Consider the following 9,275-nt stretch of genomic DNA (forward strand, 5'->3'; position numbering starts at 1 on the left):
GATCAAAGACTAGAGCTTTCAATATGGAGTACATCTCAACATCAAGAAAACAAAAATCCTCACCACTGGATCAGTGGGCAGCATCCTTATAGGTGATGGAGAAAAGTTTGAAATTGTCAAGTATTTCATTTCACTTAGATCCACAATCAATACCTATGGTAGTAACAGTCAAGAAATCAGAAGTTGACCCCCCTGAAAAAGAAGTGGCTGAGATGACAGCATCAAGGCTCCACCAGCTCTTGTCCCGGCCATCTGTGGCTCTGAGGAGCTGGACAAGCTGTTTGACTTGAAAGATGCCTTATACATCAGCAGCTATCAGCAGTATATCAACGAGTTGCAGCGAGTGAAGCCTTTGAGTCCAGAGAGGGATATGGAGCAGGACATCTTCCTGTATGGAGCATACCATGCATTGAGGAAAGATGGTGTGGTGCTGCATGAAATCAAGTCCTCCTCAGTCCCAGAGCTGAAGGCTCTGCACATGCTCACTGAGTACCTTGCCAGGTAGGACCAGAGGGACACAGTTGTGGCACACCCAGACCAGGAGATGATCTGCAACATGAATGTGACCAGCACCACCTCCCTGTTGATGGTTACCTCCATCTACCTGAATAATAAGAACCCGGAACCACACGCCCCAGGCCCTGCACCACGGTGACAGCCTCGAGTGCTCAGCCATGGTGGTACAGATCCTACTGAAGCTGGACCTCCTGGACCTCGCCAAGAAAGAGCTGAAGAAGTTGCAGGACCAGGACCAGGATGCCACCCTCACTCTGCTGGCCACCACCTAGGTCAATCTGGCTGTGGGTGATTACAAGCTGCAGGACATATACTATACCTTCCAAGAGCTGGCTGACAAGTGCTCATACACACTGCTGCTGTTCAATGGCCAGGCTACCTGCCACATGGCCCAGGGTGCTATGAGGAGACAGGGCATGCTGCAGGAGGTGCTTGAAGAGGACAGTGGCCACCTGGAGATGCTGGTCACCTCATTGCCTTTTCATAGCACCTGGGCAGCTCCCTGAGGTAATCAAATGCTACCTGTAACAGCTGAAAGATTCGTACAGGTCCAATCATCTATCACTTATAAACTGTTCTCTCCCTCATTCTTCTTCATAGAGTATGGCTTCTCAAATGATCAGCTCAGCATATAGATTGAATGGACGTGGAGAAAGGCTACAACCCTGATACAAGCTTTTCTGGTTTTAAGCCACAAATGTTCCCTTGTTCTGTTTGAGAAACTGCTTGTTGGTCTATGTATAGGTTTCACATGAGCATAATTAAGTGTTCTTAATTACTAACATTAGCCACACTTTGTTATGATCCACAAAATCAAATTGCCTTTGCATAGTCAATGAAACATAAGTAAACTGCTTTCTGTTGGTCTCTGTTTTCAGCCAGGATCCATCTGGCATTAGCAATGATAGTCCTCCCTCTGCAGCCTCTTTTTAATTGCCATGAATTTTGGCAATTTCCTGCCTCTGCCTATGTACTATTTCAACCGTGTTGGGTTTTTTTTTTCTCCAACATTTAAATAAGCTCATCTTTGTATATTGTTCAATAATTTTCACACTCTCCTGGATCTATTTCGGAAGTGTATGGTCAGTCCTTCTTCCTAGCCTGTTTAAATCTGAATGCTCAGATATAGAACAGTATCTGACAGACAAACATTTTATGGAAAAGAGCAAATGAAAGATATTTCCCCGATTATAGAAATAACCAATAGATTCAGTGTTGTCCCCACCCTTGACACATGTGTCTTGACCTACCCATTTCCCTGCTCCACCAGCATTCCCTTCTACTCTCACCCACTCCACTCAACATCTGTCTTCTGCTATCCAGTCCTTGAAATGATAGCTTATATCTCAAGCGTTTTGGGCTTCTGTGATCCTAATGTCTCACGCTCCTGCCAGTTTCTTATACTGCGGCCAGTATCTCTTGAGTTTAAGAGTCTCTAAGTCCAAATACCAGGTACTAATATTAGAGAAGGCTTCCTATCTCAGATGGTTCTGAGGAAAAGTCCTTTCCCTTTAATTTCTGCTCCAGGATTAACATCTTGTGGCTTAGGGCCTCTTCTCTTCCATTGACAGCACACTGTTATCACAATCATGCTTATGCAAAACCTACACTTGGACCAGAAGGCAGTGGTCAGAACAAACAAGGAAACACTGCATGGTTCAAAACTGGGAAGGGTGTATGCCAGGGATGTGTCCTTCTCCATACTTTTTCAATCTATACGTGGAACAGATTATCTGAGAGGCTGGGCTCTATGAAGAGAAATGAGGTATCAGGATTAGAGGAAGACTCATCAACAATCTGCTTTATGCAGATGACACAATCCTGCTTGCTGAAATTGAGGAGGATATGAAGTGCTTGCTGCGGAAGGTCAAGGACTGCAGCCTTCAATATGGTCTGAAACTCAACATTAAGAAAACAAAGATTCTCACCACTGGGCTGATAGGCAGCAACATGATAGATGGTGAAGAGATTAAAATTGTTAACAGCTTTAGTTTGCGTGGTTCCACAATCAACACTGTTGTTACCAGCAGCCAGGAAATTAAAAGATGAATTGCACTGGGAAAGTCTACTGTCAGAGACTTCTCCAAAGTACTGAAGAGCAACAATGTCAGTCTGTAGACTAAGGTGCACCTGATACGATCTTTGCAACTACTTGCTATGCATCAGAAAGCTGGACAATGACTAGGGATGATAGAAGGAGAATTGATGTCTTTGAGCTTTGGTGCTGGAGAAGAGTATTGAACATACCATGGACTGCTAAGAAAATAAACAGGTTTGCCCTACAGACGTGGAAGCCAGGCTGCTCCTTTGAGGCAAGGATTCTGAGGTTTTGTCTGACATACTTTGGACATGTTGTAAGGAGAGACCAGTGAAGGACATCATGCTTGGGAGGATGGAGGGACAGTGTAAGAAAGGAAGACCCTCAATAAGATGGATTCATTCAGTGACTGGGGTAATGGGGGCAGGTGTGTCAGAGACAGTAAGATTGGCACAGGATAGAGCAGGGTTTAGGGCTGTTGTACATAGGGTCACTATCAGTCACAGGCGACGCGACGGCACATAACAACAACTTCTGGATTATTTTTTTTCTAGTAGGAACAAATATGGATCTCTTCTAGTAGGTTGGTTGCTTATCTGTTTCCCAAATTTTTTAGCAGAGATTGGTAAGCCCATCCAGGGCTGCATCTATTTCCTGAAATATCTCTATTGGTATTCATCAATTCCCAGGACCTTATTTTTTCCCCCCAATGTCTTCAGTGAAACTTGGATTTCTTCTTTCAGTACTACTAGTTCTTAATCATCTGCTACTTCATGAAATTATTCAGTATCTACCCATTCTTTCTGGTGTAGTGACTCTGTGTATTCCTTCTTTTTGACGCTTCAGGCAACATTCACTATCTTGCCCATAGAATCCTTCAGTGTTGTAACTCAAGACTTGAATTTGTGCTTCAGTTCTTTTAGCTTGAGAAGTTCTTCACTTTTGGCTTCCTAACTCCAGCACTTTCCACATTTCACTAGACTCCAAAGGGGGAGAAAAAGTTGAAAACCTGCATTAATAAGTGGAAAATTGAGTGTTCAAAATAAAATATGCATCTAGGAAAATGAGAAGGGGTCAAAATTTAAATGGAACCATAAAGATTGACATTCCAGGCATTAATTAATGAGTTTAAATGGATTAATACTGATCATTTTAATCAGATAATCATATGATATACTAATCATAGTAGATCCTCAAATTAAAGAGGAATTATGTCATATTTATCAATAAGAGCATTTCAAGATCAACTAGAAGTACAATGCTGTGAGTGATAGGACACTCTATATACAACATACAAGGACTATCTGTTAATACAACTATTATTCAAATATACACATCAACCACTAAATCCAAAGATGAAGAAATTGAAGATTTCTACCAACTTTTGCAGGAAACTCTGATAGTCTAGTGGTGAGGAGCTGCTCTACCAACCTGAAGGTATGCAGTTCAAAATCGCCAGCTGCTCTGCTGAAAACCTGATAGAGGGTCAGCCACCTTAATAGTATTCAACATTAACAATCAACAACTTTTGCAGTCTAAAGTTGATAGTACATGCACCCAAAATTCATTAATAACTGTGCCTTCTGAGGGCTGTCAGCCGTTAGCACAGCTAGGTTTGGAGAAGACGGTGGCCACAGCGACTGCTATGGTGGCTGAAGAGGACACGGAGCTGTGTGACCTGCTAGGGCAATTGCTGGAGAGGAACCTGGTCCTGAACCGCATCAAAGCAAACTCTGAGCAGCTGTGTTTTGGGCACTAGAACTGCAAACAAAACACCTTTAGCCAAAGAGAGCCTGAAGGAAATTTTAAACACCAATGATGGTCAGCTTATGGCCACTCTGATTGCAGAATTTCTTCTGTTATTCAACCTAGACTTCATCTTGACCACTTTCAACCAGAGACTAGCACATGTCAAGGTCTGGAAGGTGGAGAGAACTTAGCCACAGGAAATCAGGTGGGCCTCCACAGCTAGAGGCGATGGGTGATGCCAGCAGGAAAATGAGTAGCCAGCAGGCAAGGTCCCGAGAGCTCCACCCAAATCTCTGTTGGAAAGAAAGTTCACGTGCTATCCCGAGTAAGCAGGCCAGAGAGGACAGCCAGAGCAACACAGCATCTTCTCAGATCCGAAGAGCAGGGGTAGCCACCACTCGCTGGCCCATGAGACAAAACCTGCATCTCTCTTAAGCACCAAGTCATTAGACGTCCAAGACAAAGCTGGTCTTTGTTTCCATGAAGCTGACGTGGGTGGGGCTCGTTCAATGATCTGATGCTCAAACCAGACAAGGGGCTGGAGAGGAGAATCTGGTAAGCAGGGAGGCAGCCTGGTGCCCCTCTCAGATGCATTCCCCTTCGAGAGTGGGCTCAACTCCCTCGTAGGCTCACTTGGTCTAGCTGTCTTGGCTACATCGATGACTTCAATGGTACCAGCCATTGCTCAGCCAAAAGCATGATGAGTATTGGCGAGAAGACCAAAGACTGCCTTTCCGTGGAAGTGGGCAATATCAGCACCAGTGACCAGCTTGACGACCTCACCCAGGACCTGCCTCTCCCAGCTCAGCAACATGGCTAATTATCTGGATGATGTGGCCTAGACGTGGCCACAGAAACCGCCCATGGAGAGATCCAGAGACTCTGGGCAGCCACTTTTCTCAGACAATCCTTCAGGCTGGAAGGTCTGCCCCTGTTAGTGCCTTGTGTTTTGAAAAGACTGCAGCTATTTTAGAAAATTAACTTTGAGTAAGCAGACACTTGTATCTGAGCCCTTATGTGGAGCCTCTGCCACCTTTCATCTGGTTTAGTGACAGTTGTCTATGGAAACGATTGCCCAGCTGAGCTCCAGCCCAGGCGTCACTTCCCCCACCTCCCCCCCACACACACACACACCTTCTTCCACTGCTCATAACCTCTTCTCTCAAGCCCTAAGACCAGAAAAACTATACGATGCATGGCCACCATTGTTGACTGCTCTGAAAATATCACACACAGTAGAAAGTCCTTGACAGAGTTAGAGAAAAAGGTGAAAAAGAACTAAAAAGGAAAAAAAAGGAGGGGGGGGGAAATACAACTTTGAAAGCTAATCTTAATGATCTGACAGAAGCTGGTGGATCTCCTAGATTCTAGCACTTAGTCACCCTTTGAACCTGTAACAGAGGCCGTGACATGTGACACGTGCTATCATGGGTGACGATGGACTCACGTGTGGAGATGACACAGGTGTGACATGTGCCGGATTTGTGCTGTCAACCCCAAAAGCAGATGATTCAAATTCATCAGCTGCTCTGCAGTTGAAAGATGGGCAGTCTCCTCCCATATGATTTACAGCCTCCGAAAACCCACTAGAGGGTCTGCTGTGAGGCAGTTCTCAGTCAGTGGGAACAAGATTTTTAAATAAGTACTGAAGATTACTGATGGAGGCTGGTCCCCAGGAAAAAGCAGGTCCCCTCAAGGCTCTGCATCCTGAATGGAACACAGAGGTCTTTACAGTTCTGGCAAATAAAGGGAGCATAGTGTCAAAGCTCCAAGCCACCAAGGTCACCCCAGCAGGTCTAGGAGTGATTTGGCAAGGTAAAATAAGTTGGAAGCAAGGATCTTGTAAGGTCAATGTGGAAGGACAGAGGTCAGTTCAGGCCAAGAAAGGAAGTTTATTGAGGAGAAACTGCTGAGCTGAATCCAAAGTAGAGACCAGCATCCACCTAGTTGGGGTTTATATTATGCTACAAAGAAATTGGGCGGGGTGTGTGATTAGTTATTATTGTGATGACATGCTGCCAGAACGAAGGCTGCATAGTGGAGTTGGTGGGGGGGGGGGGGGGGGTTGTAGGCAGCTGCTTGTTGCAGGTCAGGGGTTGTAGACTCCTGGGAAAGGGAGGAGGAATAGTTTTGTGTCCCTAACAGAGATAAACAGAGTTACAAGCTGCTGCTTCCTGTTATTTAATCCATTCTGTAGCTATTCTGAGAAAGAGAGGGAGAACAGCTCTGTGGCCCGAAAAAACACAGATATTCATTTTCAGCCTCACAAAAGTTTGTTTCCTTGAACCCTGCTCTTTAATTCCATTAAACCTTACTCTTGCATGGTTCCTTAGGGGCTCCAGAGGAAGTGTCACACTTATGTAGGAAAAGGCAGTATTACAGACTTCCCCACCACCACCACACACATACACCCCTTTCCACGGCTCGCAACCTCTTCTCTCAAGCCCTACGACCAGGAGAACTATATGACACCTGGCTACCATTGTTGACTGTTCTGAAAATGTCACACATAGTCGAAGGTCTCTGACAGAGTTAGAGAAAAATGTACAAAAGAACTATAAAAGAAAGGGAAAAGGGGGGAGGGGAAGGAACACAACAAAAAAACCTAACCTTCATGATCTGACAGAAACTGTTGGCTCCCCAAGATTACAACCCTTAGTCACAGAGGCTGGAACAGAGGTTAGCCCTGTGACTCAACCACCAGCCAAACAAGATAGCCCTGTGAGGCAATCAAGAACACCAGAGAGGAGCACACTCCTTAGAACAACTGACCACACCAACGCAAAAGGGCAGCACCTTCCCAGGAGGAAGCTGAGAAGTCCGGAAGGGCTAGGAAAGCATATTGTAAGGATTGTAATCAATGCCACATATTGAATTAATGAATGGAAGACCAATTTTCTAAACTTTCACTTAAATCACAATAAAAAAGTGAACATAAACAAAAACATCTACGGGGCAGTTCTACTCTGTCATATGGAGTCTCAGCCACAACAGTCATACTGAACAGTGTATTCCTCAGAGAATCATCCTGGAGATGCCAGTGAAGAGAGGCGGGAGGGAGAGGCAGGAGGGAGAGGCGGGAGGGAAGGTGACAAGTGGCACCAGCACTGGCCCACTAGCTCTGTGATTTGGGGAGCTGGACACCTTGTTTGGCATGTAGCTAGGGCTACAGTTGTTGAATTTAAAGTGAAGGGAGGTAGACTGAAAGCCCACCTGGGAGCATGGGTGAAAGAGAGAGATTCTAACTGATGGGGGAGTGCCCCAGCTAGTGGAGTAACTCTGGGGATTGGTAACAGTAGACAAATCTGCTGAAAAGCACCTCTTTAAAGGGCAAAGATGTCCCTTCGAGGACTAAGATGTTCCTGACCTATGCCATGGTACTGACAATCACCTCACATGCATGTGAAATTTGAACAATAAATAAAAAAATAAAATAAATAAAAATTAAAAATAAAAATTAAATTAAAAATTTAAAAAAATAAAAAATCAAAGAAAAACTGATACCTTTAAATCGTGATGTTGCAAAGAATACCCAATACCATAACTACCAGAAGAATGACATGATCTACTTTGCTAGAAGTGAAAAGTCAAAAAATGAAAAATGACATGCATTCATAGTTCAAAAGACCATTGCAAGATCTATCCTGAAGTATAATGCTGTGAGTGATAGGATACTGTCCATATACATACAAGGAAGACCTGATAAAATACCCAGTTTTCAGGAGATAATAATAAGACCCTAGTTCATCCTGGAGGAATAAGAGGAACTAACTTGGACTGGTGCCACTTGGACTGAGGATGGGAGAGAGATGATAACCTGACCCATGATAAAAGCATTGTTGTCCGTATACACAGAGGGGACATTGGGAGTCACAGGCTGAGTGTGATACTGTGTTAAGGAACTACGATTGCCAAGCAGGTACACCAGAGTCGTATAACCTGTCAGAAAACCAGTAAGAAAGTATGTCAAAGACACCCTGTGGGAGTGAAGGCCTCTGGGGCTGAGACCATTCCAGAATATTAGATTTCACAGAGTTGCCCACAATGGGGAAACTGAGGCTTCCACTGGTAATAGTAGATCACTTATCAGGAAGGGTAAAAGCCTACCCCTTGGTCTCTGTGACTGCTAGCAGTGTTTTTAAAATCATCTTACAGTAGATCACAGCTAGATCTGGCCTAGTAGAGAACCCAGGCTCAGACAATGGAAGCCACTTTGCTTCCAGAGTGCTGGGGAAGTGATGAAAAGTTTAGATATCAAGTGAGATTATCACACTGCTGGCACCATCCCTCCTTGGGAAGGGTAGAAAGAATGAATCAGACTCTTAAAACAGCAGAGCATAAAACTAGTCTTGGAAACCAAATTACCATGGACCAATTGCCTCTCCATAGTCCTACTCCAAATCAAAATGGCCCCAAGAAAGATGTGGAACTATTTTCTTATGAACTGTTATATGTCCTCCTTACCTGGGTAAGGTCACAGGTCTGACCACTTTGGAAAAAAAAAAATACCAGTTTCTGAAGAATTATGTGCTGACTCTTTGTTGTATTTTTTCAACTCTTAGGTTAAAGGACTCCCTGCCAATACTCCTCCCCTCAAATTCACCATTCATCACTTTTGGCCATAAGACTTGGTGCTGATTAAAACCTGGAAAGAGGACAAGCTTCAGTTGAATTGGGAAGGTCCCTCCTAAGTGTTGTTGACCACCAAGACAGTCGTTCAAATCATAAAAAAGGGATGGACTCATTATGTATTTGAGTGACGGGTCCAATTGAAAGGAAGTCTTCCCCTCAGGAGAGAAGTGGGAATCAGTGGGAGTGCAACCTCCCCAGGGAACCCCTGAAGATGACTCTGAGGAGGCCCCAGGAGGATAGTCCACAATACCACTATCGTTCAAATATATGCACCAACAACCAGAGCCAAGGAAGAGGAGATAGAAGATTTTTACCAACTTTTACAATCGGAGATTGATCG

General features: G+C 44.4%; 1 pseudogene; it reads left to right on the top strand.

The window, feature by feature from the left end:
* Positions 1-5,123, top strand: part of LOC102845168 — a 16,148-nt pseudogene extending 11,025 nt beyond the window's left edge.
* The last annotated feature ends 4,152 nt before the right edge of the window (positions 5,124-9,275 follow it).

Source organism: Elephantulus edwardii, unplaced genomic scaffold (genome assembly GCF_000299155.1).
Source record: "Elephantulus edwardii isolate Elephantulus edwardi_28Jun2011 unplaced genomic scaffold, EleEdw1.0 scaffold00545, whole genome shotgun sequence".
NCBI lineage: Eukaryota > Metazoa > Chordata > Mammalia > Macroscelidea > Macroscelididae > Elephantulus > Elephantulus edwardii.